The following is a 19,693-nucleotide window of genomic DNA, read 5'->3' as shown; positions in this document are numbered from 1 at the left end:
TACACCTGTGTGTCCTTCTTGGCTCCAATATGTGCCTATGTAAGTACTCCATTCACCTTACATCACTGCCGAAGTACAGGTGTTACTGTGTGTGCTCCTGGGTGCTATTATCTGTATATGCTGGACTGTTATTACGTTACTAAACTCTGCCTGTCTGACTACTCTGCTTGCTTAACCCCTAAAGTACTGGATTGACATAATGTTGCTGACCTCTGCCTGTCTGACTACTCTACTTGCTTAACCCCTAAAGTGCTGGATTGCCATAATGTTGCTGAACTCTGCCTGTCTGACTACTCTGCTTGCTTAACCCCTAAAGTACTGGATTGTCATAACGTTGCTGACCTCTGCCTGTCTGACTACTCTGCTTGCTTAACCCCTAAAGTACTGGATTGCCATAACGTTGCTGAACTCTGCCTGTCTGACCACTCTGCCTGCTTAACCCTTGAACTTTTGGATTGCTTTACTGTTGCCAAACTCTGCCTGCCTGACCATTGTATTGGTTTATCCTTGAACTGTTATATTACTGGATTTCCTTTGTTGATGACTCCTGCCTGTTTCCGGTCCTTCTATTGGTTTATCCCTGAACTGCCATACTGCTGGATTTCCTTCCTGTTGCTGCTAAAGACTACCCTGCCTACTGTGAGTACTGCTTCCTCATTTTACAAACTTTCTCTGCTCTGGGATATTTCCTATCATTTCAGCTTGATGCCGGGATAAGAAGACTACTGGCCAAGTTTGGTCTGATAGAGGAATATCCCACAAGCATTAAAGTTTGGTAATTGGTTTATCTCCTGTCATTTTTGTCGTAGAATAGATAGGTCATTCTGCAACCATATATCATCCCTTCCATATGTGTATTATAAAATTAAATGGGATAGTTTGTTATTATCTTGTCTGGTGACTACTAGATCAAGACATATTTAGTTGCTCTACCTACCACATTAGAACAAAATACCTAAGCAGCTTATCATTGTCCCCACTATATATTTTTTTAAATAAGTATATATAGTCCTGCTTATTTTTACTGAATCCCCCACCGACATCAACATATATATCCTCCACTAGATATTTGGTACACAATATTTCAGATCACGAATTAAGTGTGAATGAATTAGCACTGTTGAATAACGGTTTGTCCTTTTCAGTTTCTAGTGAGGTTGATGAGTTTGAAATAAATAAATATTTACACAACTTTTTTAGAAAAATTAAGCTTAAAGCCTATTTTGGCACTATTTTACCAAGTACAGCTACACAAGACACTAATGATCACGGTTTTAATAACCCTAACACATATGGCATTAAAAATAAGAGTAATTGTATACCCCCCACTGTTTCACATAGCATATCCACATATACAGCATTGGTTCAGCAAGACATTAACAATGTCCTACGGATGAATAAAAAATGCACAGATGGAACCCATGTTGGCATTTCTAGACATGATAGACAGGCTTTAAATAAGCTGAAAAGCAATACCATTATTATTATTAAGGAGGCCTATAAAGGCGGTGCTATTGTAATTATGAATAAAACTGATTATGTACAAGAAATTTTAAAACAATTGCAAGACATCCCGATATACCAGAAACTATATGCAAATCCAACTAACAAAATAAAAAAGGAAATTGAATATATAACTATGAGGGCTGTGAAAAGAGGTATTATCACAGACACATTCAGAAATTGCCTTTTGGTGCAACATCCAATTAGACCTGTTATATATACATCACCAAAAATGCACAAAAATGCCACTAGACCACCGGGTAGGCCTATAGTGGCTGGTATGAATTTAGTTTTTTCTAAAATTGCCATTTTTCTTGATAAGGTGCTACAACCTTCAGTAACTAAAATGACTTGATATCTAAAAGATACAAGTGACTTTTTGGAAAAACTTAACAACATGGATTTTGTAGGGGATAAATGTATTATTTATACCCTTGATGTATGTAGCTTATACACATCAATTAAACATGTAAGTGGCACAACATCTGTACAGGCATTATTAAGAACTGACAGTTTTTATGACGAGGATCAAATCAACTTCCAAATAGAACTTCTTGACATTATTCTGTATCAGAATATATTTGTTTTAAGGACACTTTCTATCAGCAAAGACAGGGCACTGCTATGGGCTCCAATGTCGCCCCAACATATACCAATATATTTATAGGCAGATGTGAGGAGCACTTTGTATATCCTCACAAGCTGCTCATACGCTATGGTGCCTCCTGGTGGAGGTACATAGATAATATTTTTGGCGTATGGAGGGGCGACATTGAGAGCCTATTATTGTTTGTAGATGATTTGAATAGATCAGTTTTGGGACTAAAATTCACATTGACGGCCAGTGAAGTTTCTGTTAATTTTCGAGATACGGTAGTTTACAGGGAGTGCCGAATTATTAGGCAAATGAGTATTTTGACCACATCATCCTCTTTATGCATGTTGTCTTACTCCAAGCTGTATAGGCTCGAAAGCCTACTACCAATTAAGCATATTAGGTGATGTGCATCTCTGTAATGAGAAGGGGTGTGGTCTAATGACATCAACACCCTATATCAGGTGTGCATAATTATTAGGCAACTTCCTTTCCTTTGGCAAAATGGGTCAAAAGAAGGACTTGACAGGCTCAGAAAAGTCAAAAATAGTGAGATATCTTGCAGAGGGATGCAGCACTCTTAAAAAAGCTTCTGAAGCGTGATCATCGAACAATCAAGCGTTTCATTCAAAATAGTCAACAGGGTCGCAAGAAGCGTGTGGAAAAACCAAGGCGCAAAATAACTGCCCATGAACTGAGAAAAGTCAAGCGTGCAGCTGCCAAGATGCCACTTGCCACCAGTTTGGCCATATTTCAGAGCTGCAACATCACTGGAGTGCCCAAAAGCACAAGGTGTGCAATACTCAGAGACATGGCCAAGGTAAGAAAGGCTGAAAGACGACCACCACTGAACAAGACACACAAGCTGAAACGTCAAGACTGGGCCAAGAAATATCTCAAGACTGATTTTTCTAAGGTTTTATGGACTGATGAAATGAGAGTGAGTCTTGATGGGCCAGATGGATAGGCCCGTGGCTGGATTGGTAAAGGGCAGAGAGCTCCAGTCCGACTCAGACGCCAGCAAGGTGGAGATGGAGTACTGGTTTGGGCTGGTATCATCAAAGATGAGCTTGTGGGGCCTTTTCGGGTTGAGGATGGAGTCAAGCTCAACTCCCAGTCCTACTGCCAGTTTCTGGAAGACACCTTCTTCAAGCAGTGGTACAGGAAGAAGTCTGCATCCTTCAAGAAAAACATGATTTTCATGCAGGACAATGCTCCATCACACGCGTCCAAGTACTCCACAGCATGGCTGGCAAGAAAGTGTATAAAAGAAGAAAATCTAATGACATGGCCTCCTTGTTCACCTGATCTGAACCCCATTGAGAACCTGTGGTTCATCATCAAATGTGAGATTTACAAGGAGGGAAAACAGTACACCTCTCTGAACAGTGTCTGGGAGGCTGTGGTTGCTGCTGCACGCAATGTTGATCGTGAACAGATCAAAACACTGACAGAATCCATGGATGGCAGGCTTTTGAGTGTCCTTGCAAAGAAAGGTGGCTATATTGGTCACTGATTTGTTTTGGTTTTGTTTTTGAATGTCAGAAATGTATATTTGTGAATGTTGAGATGTTATATTGGTTTCACTGGTAAAAATAAATAATTGAAATGGGTATATATTTGTTTTTTGTTAAGTTGCCTAATAATTATGCACAGTAATAGTCACCTGCACACACAGATATCCCCCTAAAATAGCTATAACTAAAAACAAACTAAAAACTACTTCCAAAACTATTCAGCTTAGATATTAATGAGTTTTTAGGGTTCATTGAGAACAAGGTTGTTGTTCAATAATAAAATTAATCCTCAAAAATACAACTTGCCTAATAATTCTGCACTCCCTGTATAAAGAAAGAGGTTTTCTTAAAACTGACCTCTATACTAAACCAACAGATAGGAATAGCCTACTCAGGTATGATAGCCATCATTCTTCAAATGTCTTTAAAGCTTTACCAAAAAGTCAGTTTTTATGGGTTAAGAAGATAGTTGGAGACCCTAAATTATGCCATGATAGACTGGAAGAGATGGGTAATAAATTCAAGAGAAGGGGTTATCCCAACTATCTAATAGATAAACAGAAAAAAGAGGTCATGCTCCAAAAGGCAACTGATCAGAGAAAGGACAATAAGGAAGATAGGTTGATTTTTATAAGTAAGTTTAACCATATGAGCAACAAAATTAAGCGTATACTCAGAAGACACTGGTATATTCTAAAGGATCTTAACCCGTTGGTGAGAACATTTGACAATCCCCCTATGTCAGCATATAAACGCAATAAAAACATTAAAGACTATTTGGTCCGAGCAGATATAGGTAGTGATAAAATAAATATTCAGAAAACTATAGGTCCAGGACAGACAGGTTGTTATCCATGTCTAAGTTGCAGTAATTGCAATTCTATGATAAAAGGTGAATTTTTTCACCATCCCACACAAGGTAAAAAATATAGGATAAAACAATATTTAACATGTAGGTCCACATTTATAATATATCTTATTAAATGTCCGTGTAGGGAAGCTAGAGAGCGGATTACACAACACAAATATAAGATGTAAAAATAAGAATGCCCCTGTACCGTCACATTTTATAGAACCTGGCCATAACATCAGCCAATTACGCTTCCAGATTATAGAGAGATTAGATATCCCCAGGAGGGGTGGTGATAGAGAATTTCTCCTTAAGGTCAGGAAAATGTTTTGGATCAATAAGTTACAAACTCTGAAACCAAAGGGCCTTAACAAGGACTTTGATTGGTCGCTCTTCAGATAAATAAATACTCTATCTGTATGCAACATATACTGATTATGATGCCTGTACAGATTTATAATTGATATAGAGGTTCCTATGATATTATTATGAACCACATGTACTAACATACTCTTGCATATATATGTGTATGTTATTCATCTTTTTTGTATCTGCATGGCTGCATACATGTTTATTGCCATTTTCTAACAATTTGTTACTAGGATTGTTTCCAGATTCTGCTTTATTATATTGATTATTTTTGATTATTGCAAATGTAGCTTCTCATTTTTTAATTATATGCATAGGGACTATATGTATATGTTTTAATTGTGCATTTTTGTAACTTTGTCATTACACACTTTACACGGTGCTTGTTTAAGATATGAAATATCTTTAAATGTTATAAAATTTGTAAGCACTATATGGCGCTGTTTTATAATCAATGTGAAGTTGATGTGCACCTGCATAATTGATTCACACCTGTGTATCTGTTATAAAGGTAGTCTCTCTGTATATTCAGGTAGACATGACTAAGGACCTAATGTATGTCTGAAACGTTGTTTGTTTGTGGACCATGGCACAATAAAGGTCTTTTATATCAAATTACCAAGACTGGAGCACCCTTTCTTTTGAAGTTTCATTGATATGGATGAAGTGGCTGTCTCCTGGCTCCTGTGCCTAATTGTTTGGCTGCTGTTCCCTAATCTTTGTTTGCTCCACTAGATGTTGAGATACTCCGAGAGTTTCCTTATATCATATTGCTTTATTGAAACCTATTTCATATACTGCAAGCTACTATTCTATGCTTTTATAGGGTTCCTAATGTAAACTGATTTATTTCATCAGATGTCCAAGAGTGACCATATATATAATTTAAGTTCCTCCCCTGTGCCATATGTCCTCATAAGGGTCCAAGAGTGGCCATATGTAATCTGGCAGGTTTATCTATCCCACTTAAAATTAGATCTCATTGTAATATGTCTATTGGCACTAAAGATGATAGATACTCTAGCTTGCTAAATATCTTGTAGATGTGTACTTAGAAATTCTATATTTGTGTTTACTATAATGGCAGTGTAACTTAGGTTAACACGCTAAGAACCACCTCTGTTTGTTTATGGCTTAATAATGTATCTACTTATTCCTTTAAAATGAGGTTCCGGTATTATAAGTACTTAGCAAATATCTGTACGCGTTGTTGTAATTGTATTTATATGCTGGTGGGTAACAACTCCTCAATATGTTTTCATTCTTCACTTCAGATAGCCTGTACTGTGTTCTTCTATTATTGTTGTCAATGGACAATTTGTCAATACTAAAAATCTCAATAAAAAATATTAAAATTAAAAAAATATATATACTCAACATTGACTATCTTAAAAGTTTAAATTTACATCAACCCTTAAATTTAAACATAAATCAATTATGCATTCATCATGTTATTCAATGAATAACTCCTATCCCCTTCTCGATTTCTATGTTATTGATAGCGTTATGATAACTAAGTTCTGGCCTCCTAGATAGGCTCTGGGAAATGTTGGGAGGTCTACACTACTTGACTAGTTCTGTTCTAGGCTTTGGTTTCCCAATTCCAGTTCTCACGACTCCCTAAACACACACACAGCAGCGAGTAAAACCAGATTGGATTAATCTGTGTATATAAAAACACACTTTACTTGTTTTCATTAAAACAACCAGAAGGCCGTACAAAAGCAAAGTAAAAATATATACAAAATAGATAGATCACATAGCTACACTAGCCACCTCTGACGCGTTTGGGCTCTACAAATCTCTATCTAGTCGCGTAGGCTTTGAAGTGAGAAACCATATTTACAACTTCACATTGTATTATAAGATAATGCAAACACTAATGTTAACATTCAGATTCGTAGCATATGCAGCTCATTCAAAGCGGACATATACATGTGATAAGTTTGATCTGCAAATGTTTAAGGATTATTATGTTTTCATTATAGTGTGTTCTGGTAATATGATATAACATGTAGGTTTAACATCATCCTAATGTGAGAGAACAATATTAATAAGTATGACGTATTAATACCATATCCAGTCGGGAAAGATTGTTCCGGGTGGAAGTGGTTACATTCACTACACTATAAAGGTACACTATCTATAAATGTGGCTTGTACCAAAAACATGTCAGAGGTGGTTCGGGGAGCTATGTAATCTTTCTATTTTTTATCTATTTTTACTTTGCTTTTATATGGCCTGCTTGTTGATTTAATGAATACAAATAAATTATGTTTTTCTATACATGGATTGAGCCGGTCTGGTGTTACTATAGAATCGAAGAATATTACCAAAGGGCTCTCAATGCTTGCATAGTTGGGCATGTGACATCATCAATTGGGAGTCTCTCCACTCGACAGTGTTTTACTTGGTAGTTGGAACTATATTATGGATGCTGAAACATGTACCTGCTAGGGCTTAGCCTGTGTTCTGTCAAAAATCACTACCTTGTCGAGATTTGATACCTCGACGTGTGCATGCTTACAATTACATAATCACACTCCACATATGTTTTGTGGAATGCGATTATGTACTTACCAGCATGCGCAGATGCAGGTAGTAAATCTTGACAAGGGAACTGATCTGCTGCTTCCATTGTATGCATTGTTAATCAGACTTATATACGCTGCACTGTAATTCTACCATCTTCACTATTTTTATACAACACATACACTGGGAGTCTTATTGTATGAGTTAGGAAGTTCCTCACTGCCAGTTACAACTAATCAGCGGTCATTGAGATTTGCTACCTGCACCTGCGCATGCTGGTGATTACATAATCGCCATCCACACATTCCTTTCAAGCATATGTGGAGTGTGATTACATAACTGTGAGCATGTGCACATAGAGGTAGCAAATCTCAACAAGGTAACTATTTTCGACAGACTACCAATTAGCTTTGGAGCACAAAGAAATGAAAGAAAGGATTTAGCCGCTCATATATGGATACGTTTTGAATGAAAAGCATAGGTTATCTATTATGAGCCTGTCACTCACATTATAAACAGCAGCTTGAGTCTCACGCTTGCAAAGGAACATTAATTATTGAGCACACAAACAAGATAGTGGTTTGTAAACCCTTTTCAGCAAATCATTTGAGGTTTACAATTGTATGTTTTTAGTAAACTGTTTTGGAGTTTTACTGTGAATGGATCATGTGCCTATATTATATGGCACGTTCACCAGCAATTAAACACTGCACCTGTTCAGAGAGAATATATTGTGTTAACAATGACTCAGCTTGTATAATTGCTGATTAATTCATAACATAAATCTGAGTAGGCACTTTAGTGCGTTGTGCATATGTACATATGCTTGATGCATAGTTAAACTTATCACTGAAATAGCCATTCATGTGTATACATAGAAATTAAAAAATACATGTGTTTAGCAAAAATGTTTTTTTTTATTTAAAACTATAAATCATCTATTTTAAAGTTTTGTTAATGCTCATAATTATATGTAAGAAGACAGGTAGCTACAAGTAAACAATTATAAATTAAAGGGACACTGAACCCAAAAATTTTGTTTTGTAATTCAGAAAGAGCATGCAATTTTAAGCAACTTTCTAATTTACTCCTATTATCAATTTTTCTTTTTTCTCTTGCTATCTTTAAAAGAAGGCATCTATGCTTTTTTTGGGTTCAGTACTCTGGACAGCAATTTTTTATTGGTGGATGAATTTATCCACCAATCAGCAAGGACAACCCAGGTTGTTCACCAAAAATGGGCCGGCATCTAAGCTTACATTCTTGCATTTTAAATAAAGATTCCAAGAGAATAAAGAAAATTTGATAATAGGAGCAAATTACAAAGTTGCTTAAAATTTCATGCTCAATCTGAATCACGAAAGAAAAAATTTGGGTACAGTGTCCCTTTAACCCCTTAACGACCGAGGACGTGCAGGGTACGTCCTAAAAAAAAGGCAGTTAACGACTGAGGACGTACCCTGCACGTCCTCGGTGTGGAAAGCAGCTGGAAGCGATCCTGCTCGCTTCCAGCTGCTTTCCGGTTATTGCAGTGATGCCTCGATATGGAGGCATCCTGCAATAACTGTAGATGGCCATCCGATGCAGAGAGAGCCACTCTGTGGCCCTCTCTGCACCGGACATCGATGGCCGGTATCGTTGGTGGGTGGGAGCCGACTTGGGAGGCGGGTGGGCGGCAATCGATGGGCCGGGTAATTTAGAGGGGGCGGGATCGGGGGCGGGGCCGATGGGGGCGCGCACGGGCACGTGCACGGCGGGCGGCGGGCGCATGCACGGGGCGGGAGCGGGTGGGAACCGCTACACTACAGAAAAGACAGAACTAAAAGTGTCAGAAAAAAAGTTTATATTTTAAAAAAAATAACAATCAAAGGTATCTAGGAGGGGGTGGGGGTTTGTTCTTTGGTGGGGGGGGGAGCTACACTACAGAAAATGGGGAAAAAATAAAAAAGCAACTATTTTATTCTAAACTGGGTACTGGCAGACAGCTGCCAGTACCCAAAATGGCGGCCATTAAGGCAGAGGGGGAGGGTTAGAGAGCTGTTTGGTGGGGGATCAGTCAGGTTGGGGCTAAGGGGGGCTCCTACACAGCAGCATATGTAAATATGCTTAACCCCTCCCCCCCAAAAAGCCTAAATATATATTTTATTTTAGTACAGGCAGAGTTGCTGCCAGTACTTAAGATGGCAGGGACAATTGTGGGGTGGGGGAGGGAAGAGAGCTGTTTGGGAGAGATCAGGGGGTCTGATATTTCAGGTGGGAGGCTGAGCTCTACACTAAAGCTAAAATTAACCCTGCAAGCTCCCTACAAGCTACCTAATTAACCCCTTCACTGCTAGCCATAATACACGTGTGATGCGCAGCGGCATTTAGCAGCCTTCTAAGTACCAAAAAGCAATGCCAAAGCCATATATGTCTGCTATTTCTGAACAAAGGGGATCCCAGAGAAGCATTTACAACAATTTGTGCCATAATTGCACAAGCTGTTTGTAAATGATTTCAGTGAGAAACCTAAAATTGTGAAAAATTTAACTTTTTTTTTAATTTGATCGCAATTGGCGGTGAAATGGTGGCATGAAATATACCAAAATGGGCATAGATCATTACTTGGGGTTGTCTACTACACTACACTAAAGCTAAAATTACCCCAAAAAGCTCCCTACATGCTCCCTAATTAACCCCTTTACTGCTGGGCATAATACACGTGTGGTGCACAGTGGCATTTAGCAGCCTTCTAATTACCAAAAAGCAACGCCAAAGCCATATATGTCTGCTATTTCTGAACAAAGGGGATCCCAAATAAAAATTTACAATCATTTATGCCATAATTGCACAAGCTGTTTGTAAATAATTTCAGTTAGAAACCAAAAGTTTGTGAAAATATTTGTGAAAAAGTGAACGATTTTTTGTATTTGATCGCATTTGGCGGTGAAATGGTGGCATGAAATATACCAAAATTGGCCTAGATCAATACTTTGGGATGTCTTCTAAAAATAAATATATACATGTCATGGGATATTCAGAGATTCCTGAAAGATATCAGTGTCCCAATGTAACTAGCGCTAATTTTGAAAAAAAATGGTTTGTAAATAGCAAAGTGCTACTTGTATTTATTGCCCTATAACTTGCAAAAAAAGGAAAGAACATGTAAACATTGGGTATTTCTAAACTCAGGACAAAATTTAGAAACTATTTAGCATTGGTGTTTTTTGGTGGTTGTAGATGTGTAACAGATTTTGGGGGTCAAAGTTAGAAAAAGTGTGTTTTTTTCCATTTTTTTCACATATTTTATAATTTTTTTATAGTAAATTATAAGATATGATGAAAATAATGGTATCTTTGGAAAGTCCATTTAATAGCGAGCAAAACGACATATAATATGTGTGGGTACAGTAAATGAGTAAGAGGAAAATTACAGCTAAACACAAAGACCACAAAAATGTAAAAATAGCTTTGGTCCCAAATGGACAGAAAATGGAAAAGTGCTGTGGTCATTAAAGGGTTAATGAAACTCAGGACTTTTTACCTGCTTTTCCCTAAACCTAATGCATGACAGATTTTCAGTGTTGAGGATTAGTCAGTAAATCTGCAGTGGACCATGCTACTGACTGTTGGGTAAAATAAGTGTAACTAATTTGCAGCAAAATTACAAGTTGTGCGGTACGGCTGTACCGCTGAAAAATTGGCCTTTGCACGGAATATGCAGGTCTCCCGGATTACAATTCCCCTAATCCGCCGACCCCGCACATAGCCAACACTAAATAAACCTATTAACCCCTTAACCGCTGGCCCCCCAGATTGCTAACATCTAAATAAAGTTATTAACCCCTAAACTACCGGCCCCTACATCACTACTACTATAATACACCAATTAACCCCTAAACCGCCATCCCCCACAATGCAATTAACCTAATTAAACTATAAACCCCTAAACTGCAATCCCCCCACAATGCAATAACTAATTTAAAGGGACATAAAACCCAAATATTTTATATCATTAATGAGATAGAACATACAATTTTAAACAACTCTGCAATTTACTTCTGTTATAACATTTTCTTCATTTTCTTGTTATCTTTTGTTAAAAGCTGGGATGTAAACTCATGAGTGTGCGTGTGTCTACAGCACTATATGGCAGCAGTTTTGAAACAATGTAATACATTAGCAGTAGCACTAGATTGCAGCACTATTTCCTGCCATGTAGTGCTTCAGGCATGTGCACGCTACCTACCTAGGTAGCACTTCAACAAAGAATAACATGAGAACAAAGCAAATTTGATAACAGAAGTACATTGGAAACTTTTTTTATATTGTATTCTCTATCTAAATAATGAAAGAAAATTGTGGGGTTTACTGTCCCTTTAATTACTAAGCCCCCTAACCAACACCCCCTGGATAGCTCTGGCTGTGCTAACATCATTTATATTACAAGTGCTTTTGTTGTGTGTTGCCAGTGAGCGCAACATAAATTAGCGCTGAAAATTGTATCACACCTGGAGTTTTAGAGCTAGAATAAAAGTTTAACAAATTCCATAGAAATACATACATATTAAATGTAATACATATTTATTTATTCATAAAATGTTGTAACAGTGATTTAAAGGGATATGGTATATGACAATGACTTGGAAGGGCTCAAAGAGTTATTTTCATGTGCGTTGATATGTATGTGTGTATGTATATATTGTACATACAGGATAGATAGATAGATAGATAAATAGATAGATAGATAGATAGAGAGAGAGAGAGAGAGAGAGAGAGAGAGAGAGAGAGAGAGAGAGAGAGAGAGAGAGAGAGAGAGAGAGAGAGAGAGAGAGAGAGAGAGAGAGAGAAATAGATATTATATACTGTACGTCTATCTATCTATCTATCTTTCTCTCTACAGTATCCCACAAAAGTGAGTACACCCCTTTATTTTTGTAAATATTTTATTATATCTTTTCATGTAACAACACTGAAGAAATGACACTTTGCTACAATGTAAAGTAGTGAGTGTACAGACTATATAACAGTCTAAATTTGCTGTCCCCTCAAAATAACTCAACACACAGACATTAATGTCTAAACCTTTGGCAACAAAAGTGAGTACACCCCTAAGTGGAAATGTCCAAATTGGGCCCAAAGTGTCAATATTTTGTGTGGCCACAATTATTTTCCAGCACTGCCTTTACCCTCTTGGGCATGGAGTTCACCAGGGCTAGAGACCTTGTGCTCCCCCACTTTCCATTTGAGGATCCCTCACATATGCTCAATATGGCTTAGGTCTGGAGACATGCTTGGCCAGTCCATTACCTTTACCCTCAGCTGCCCTGCGGCCCAGTCCCCGAAGGTCGGGGATCATGCTCTGCTTCAGTATGTTACAGTACATGTTGGCATTCATGGTTCCCTCAATAAATTGTAGCTCCCCAGTGCCAGCAGCACTCATGCAGGGCCAGACCATGACACTCCCACCACGATGCTTGACTGTAGGCAAGACACACTTGTCATTGTACTCATCACCTGGTTGCCGCCACACACGCTTGACTCCATCTAAACCAAATAAGTTTATCTTGGTCTCATCGGACCACAGATCATCGTTCCAGTAATCCATGTCCTTAGTCTGCTTCTCTTCAGCAAACTGTTTGCGGGCTTTCTTGTGCATCATCTTTAGAAGAGGCTTCCTTCTGGGATGACAGCCATGCAGACCAATGTGATGCAGTGTGCGGCGTATGGTCTGAGCACTGACAGGCTAACCCCCCACCCCTTCAACCTCTGCAGCAATGCTGGCAGCACTCAAACATCTATTTCCCAAAGACCGTTCACTCAACTTCCTGGTCGACCATGGCGAGGCCTCATCTAAATGGAACCTGTCCTGTGAAACCGCTGTATGCTCTTGCCCACCATGCTGCAGCTCAGTTTCAAGGTCTTGGCAATCTTATTATAGCCTAGGCCATCTTTATGTAGAGCAACAATTCTTTTTTTCAGATCCTCAGAGAGTTCTTTGCCATGAGGTGTCATGTTGCACTCCCAGTGACCAGTATGAGAGAGTGTGAGAACGATAACACCAAATTTAACACACCTGCTCCCCATTCACACCTGAGACCTTGTAACATTAACGAGTCACATGACACTGGGGAGGGAAAATGACTAATTGGGCCCAATTTGGACATTTCCACTTAGGGGTGTACTCACTTTTGTTGCCAACAGTTTAGACATTAATAGCTGTGTGTTGAGTTATTTTGAGGGGACAGCAAATTTACACTGTTATACAGGCTGTACACTCACTAATTTACGTTGTAGCAAAGTGTAATTTCTTCAGTGTTGTCACATGAAAAGATATAATAAAATATTTACAAAAAATGAGGGGTGTACTCACTTTTGTGGGATACTGTATATATAAATATATAGATAAATATAGGTATATATGCACAACATAAGTATTGAAATTTTCAATGTAGCTGGATACATTATAGGATATAAAATGCAAAAGCAGCTATTTCAAATGCCAAATAAAGTAATTTAATACACTCCAGCAGGTAAATGGATATTTGGGAACAACTTAAAAGGGAGAACAATTTACAGTACATTGTCCCTTTAATGGTAAAAGAACATGATATAAGGACAACCAAGACTAAATCTGTAAATAAACAGGTACTTGATGTTTGATCAACAAAAAAATTTAGTATATTAAATAATTCTAATAACATCAAGAAATATAATTATAGAGCATTTACTGTTTACTAAGCTTTGGATGAGATTAGTTCAAACAATTATTCCAATTGCATTCAGCAGCAGATGAATTTTGCATTTCAAACAAGTTATTCTATAAACATAAGCTGTCATAATAACATAATGAGTCATTCTAGGTTAAAAAAGGGGGGGAAAAAGATTTATTAGGTTCCTACTCATGCAAAAGTTCTGGTATAATTGTGTACTCTTTCTGCACCTGGTCTCTTCTTTTGTTGCATTTTTTTCCAGGTTATCCTTCAAATAAATAAAACTGTCTGAATAAGTCATTACTCCTGGGATGCAACTCCTGGCCACTAGGAGGAGGCGAAGATTCCAAAAGCTCTAAGCGCATTTAATCCCTCCCACCTCTCTGGTATTCCAGTCTTATCTTTGGCTCCACAGGAGGAAGGTGAAGAATTGGGGCTCTCAAGATTCTTCATTGAGAGGAGTCCTCTGACTGATTTGATGCCCTTTCCTTCCTCAAAAAGCTGCTACTTGGGACAGAGGGGAGATTGGAGTATTAGTAACAAGCCTGGCACAGGTGACACAGGGACCATTTGCTTAGCCTCCTCCTTTCATTGATATACTCCAAACACAGATCCTCTGGTGTTACGTTAACAGCACTGGATGGGCTGCTTGCAAATCAAAAGTAACTGTACCTGCATGAGTACAAACTTATGAATTTGGAAATAGTGCTTGTATTACAAGTTGAAAGCAAACATGATTGCAAGAGCGCAATCACATTTTACGCTCGTCATTTTAGTGCGACTGAAGACCTCACATAGAGGTTAAGGTTTTAAAAAAAATTGTACTAAATACAACATAAAAACGTTTAAAGGGGCAGTCTAGTCAAAATTAAACTTTCATGATTCACATAGTATGAAAACTATCGGCTAGATTTAGAGTTCTGTGGCCAAAGGGGTGCGTTAGCTACGCGTGCTTTTTTTCTCCGGCACCTTTTAAATACCGCTGGTATTTAGAGTTCACAGAAGGGCTGCGTTAGGCTCCAAGAAGGGAGCGTATAGCATAATTTACCGCCACTGCAACTCTCAATACCAGCGGTGCTTACGGACACGGCCAGCTTCAAAAACGTGCTCGTGCACGATTCCCCCATAGGAAACAATGGGGCCGTTTGAGCTGAAAAAAAAACTAACACCGTAAAAAAAGCAGCGTTCAGCTCCTAACGCAGCCCCATTGTTTCCTATGGGGAAACAGTTTCTAAGTCTGCACCTAACACCCTAACATGTACCCCGAGTCTAAACACCCCTAACCTTACACTTATTAACCCCTAATCTGCCGACCCCGCTATCGCTGACCCCTGCATATTATTATTAACCCCTAATCTGCCGCTCCGTACACCGCCGCCACCTACGTTATCCCTATGTACCCCTAATCTGCTGCCCATAACATTGTCGACCCCTATATTATATTTATTAACCCCTAATCTGCCGCCCCCAATGTCGCCGCTACCTACCTACACTTATTAACCCCTAATCTGCCGACAGGACCTCACCGCTACTATAATAAAGTTATTAACCCCTAATCCGCCTCACTAACCCTATAATAAATAGTATTAACCCCTAATCTGCCCTCCCTAACATCACCGACACCTAAATTCAAGTATTAACCCCTAATCTGCCGACCGGACCTCACCGCTACTCTATTAAATGTATTAACCCCTAAAGCTAAGTCTAACCCTAGCACTAACACCCCCCTAATTTAAATATAATTTTTATCTAACAAAATAAATTAACTCTTATTAAATAAATTAATCCTAATTAAAGCTAAATACTTACCTGTAAAATAAACCCTAATATAGCTACAATATAAATAATAATTATATTGTAGCTATTTTAGGATTAATATTTATTTTACAGGCAACTTTGTATTTATTTTAACCAGGTACAATAGCTATTAAATAGTTAATAACTATTTAATAGCTACCTAGTTAAAATAATTACAAAATTACCTGTAAAATAAATCCTAACCTAAGTTACAATTAAACCTAACACTACACTATCAATAAATTAATTAAATAAAATACCTACAATTATCTACAATCAAACCTAACACTAAACTATCAATAAATTAATTAAATAAAATACCTACAAATAAATACAATTAAATAAACTAACTAAAGTACAAAAAATAAAAAAGAACTAAGTTACAAAAAAAAAAAAATATTTACAAACATTAGAAAAAGATTACAACAATTTTAAGATAACTACACCTACTCTAAGCCCCCTAATAAAATAACAAAGCCCCCCAAAATAAAAAATGCCCTACCCTATTCTAAAATACAAATAGAAAAGCTCTTTTACCTTACCAGCCCTTAAAAGGGCCTTTTGCAGGGCATGCCCCAAAGAATTCAGCTCTTTTGCCTGTAAAAAAAAACATACAATACCCCCCCAACATTACAACCCACCACCCACATACCCCTAATCTAACCCAAACCCCTTAAATAAACCTAACACTAAGCCCCTGAAGATCTCCCTACCTTATCTTCACCACGCCGGGTATCACCGATCGGTCCAGAGGAGCCTCCGAATTCTTCATCCAAAAGTTGCGGGTGCAAAGTGAGCATTAGACCCTTTCCTGACTGACTCTAAATACCAGCGGGCGGCCAAAACCAGCGTTAGGAGCCCCTAACGCTGGTTTTGATGGCTAACGCCAAACTCTAAATCTAGGCGTAAGTTTTCATACTTTGTGAATAATAAGCTGTTTATGTTGCGCAAATAGCGTAGCAGTTGTGTATGCACAGTTCAACTTCCAGCCTGAGTTCCAAGCACGGGAGCATGCTGTGATTAACTTACATGGGGCGCATGGTAAGGCTCTGATTGGCTGAAAGAGCTGCCAGTCAAGGGAAAATGCCTAAGGAAAAATCATTCAGAGAGGCTGCATTGAATCTGGTAACGGAGCCTGACAAAAACGCTCAGTATTAAAAGTAGATTTGACATTGGAACAGAATAAGCATATCAATATGCTAGTTAGGAGAAGAGTTTTACTATGCAAAGTTATGGAAGTAAATTTACCATCACTTTAATGACTTAACACATTATTCAGAGCTCCTATTTCCAAATTAGTAAAAAATCTAGTTAATTCTACCCCTTATTCAACAGGGTCAATTTATGTCCATGTTTAATATGAAGTGTGCCTACCTTCCTATTACTAGATCATCTCCAATTTCTAGGATTTGCCTTTCAGGATAAACTTTTTTCCATTTGAGGCTCTTCGGTTTGGTTTAACTACAGCTCCCAGATTATTTTTTTATTTTCAAATATAACTCAATACAAAGCATGGCAAAGTCAAGCTTAAAAAATATTTACCAAAGTATATATAGTGCAATAAAAAATTGTCATATTACAAAGAAAAACACATTTTTAGAGTGCTGTCCAAAATTCACAAAACCATGAGTGACAAATAAGGTAATGCTTTTGCATAGTTAAACAGCATAAAGTAAAAGCTAGGTCTTGACTTATATCTGCAATAAGGCACTGCTAGGTAATAACAACACAGTTAAAATTAAACCAATCAAGATTTTAAAGGATGTATTGACAAGGGCAATGAGATATTTCAAGAGTGCCAAAAGAAAATAAGTAAAGTGTTTTGTTTTGTTTTCCCCGGGTGACTCCTAGAACTTATTTCCCTGAGTCAAAGAAGAGTAAATGTATTATCTAGTCCACTGCACTGCTTCTTTTTTTCTCTTCTCCTCCTCCCTTTCAGGCTTCTCATTAGAGCGAAAAAATTATCTAGCCTCCTAAACATGTGCAACAATTCAGGCAAGGGACCCCCGACAAGATAGCCCAGCCCCCTCACCTATACACTTCCTCCATAAATCCAAAGTCATGCAGTGAAGGTTAATTTTATTAATGCAAGTAAAGATCTCACATTCCATGGTTTCCATATATTCTCTGAATGCAATAACCTGGGCCCATCTGAGACAGCTCAACCAATATCAATTTATATATAAGACCATATTAAAGGGACAGTAAACACCAATTTTCATTTAACTGCATGTCATAGACACTACTATAAAGAATAATATGCACAGATAGTGAGCTAAAAATCCAGTATTAAACCATTTAAAAACTTACTTAGAAGCTCCCAGTTTAACACTGTTGAAAAGGTTAGCAGGAACACCCACTGCAAGTGGGCCTATAGCAAAAAAAGCAGACATTCCCCCCTCCCCTTTCCTCTGCATATGAAAAGACTCTTTACACAAACAGGAGCAAGCTGGTGTAGGTATACATTAATATTCTCCTAAAACTTTGGGGCTTGGTTATGAGTCTGAAAACCAGCGCAATGTTATTTAAAAATAAGCAAAACTATACTTTTTTTTATTATTATTTTTAAAAATCTGTATAGGCTATATAAATGGAACATCTACAAAATATTTATGCAAAGAAAAATCTAGTGTATAATGTTCCTTTAAAGGGACATGAAACCCAAATTTTTTTTTGTGATTTAGAAAGAGCATGCCATTTAAAACAACTTTCTAATTTACTTCTAATATCTAATTTGCTTCATTCTCTTGATATCACTTGCTGAAAAGCATATCTAGATATGCTCCGAAGCTGCTGATTGGTTGCTGCACATAGAGGCCTTGTGTGATTGGCTCACACATGTGCATTGCTATTTTTTCAACAAAGGATATCTAAAGAATTGAGCAAATTAGATAATAGAAGTAAATTGGAAAGTTGTTTAAAATTGCATGCCCTATCTGAATCATGAAAGCTTAATTTTGACTAGATTGTTCCTTTAACCGAAATGAACAGATAGGCACATGCATTACAAATTCATCTTGAACTCCTACTATTCTGCCCTTAATCTCCATAAGCAACACTACTTCTCTACTCTTATCTCTAATCTTTCTTCAAACCCAAAACGTCTGTTCTCCACTTTCAATACTCTCCTCCACCCTCCCCCACCTCCTAATACAACTTCTCTGTCAGCTCAAGACTTTGCCAGCCACTTCAATAACAAAATTGACTCTATCAGAAATGAAATCAGTTCTCAACATAATTCCATTCTCTCCCCCCCTCAAATGCTCTCACTCAACCATAACCCACATAATCTGAATCTTAGCTCATTCTCCCCTGTTACTGAGGAAGAAGTTTCTGCACTTATACTGCGCTCTCACCTCACTACCTGTCCCCTTGACCCTATCCCATCACAGCTACTCCCTCTCTGCTACACTTATCCCTATACTAACACACATTTTCAACCTCTCCCTCAGCACCGGTATATTTCCCTCATCACCAAAACATGCACTGGTCACACCTATCCTCAAAAAATCTTCCCTTGATCCTACCTGCCCATCCAACTACCGCCCTATTTCCATCCTCCCTCTTGCCTCAAAGCTTCTCGAAAAACTAGTATATGCACGCCTATCCCATTTCCTTACATTAAACTCCCTTCTTGACCCACTGCAATCTGGATTTCGTCCCCATCACTCCACAAAGACATCTATTGTTAAGGTTACCAACGACCTACTTACAGCAAAATAAAAAGGCCACTTCTCTCTGCTTATCCTCCTTGATCTGTCCGCAGCCTTTGACACTGTTGACCACCATCTTTTGCTCCAAACCCTCCAATCCTTCGGCATCTGTAACTCAGCCCTTT

The sequence above is a fragment of the Bombina bombina genome, chromosome 8 (genome assembly GCF_027579735.1).
Source record: "Bombina bombina isolate aBomBom1 chromosome 8, aBomBom1.pri, whole genome shotgun sequence".
Taxonomy (NCBI): Eukaryota; Metazoa; Chordata; class Amphibia; order Anura; family Bombinatoridae; genus Bombina; species Bombina bombina.
The sequence above is the reverse complement of the archived record's forward strand: the minus strand, read 5'-3'. Positions refer to the sequence as shown.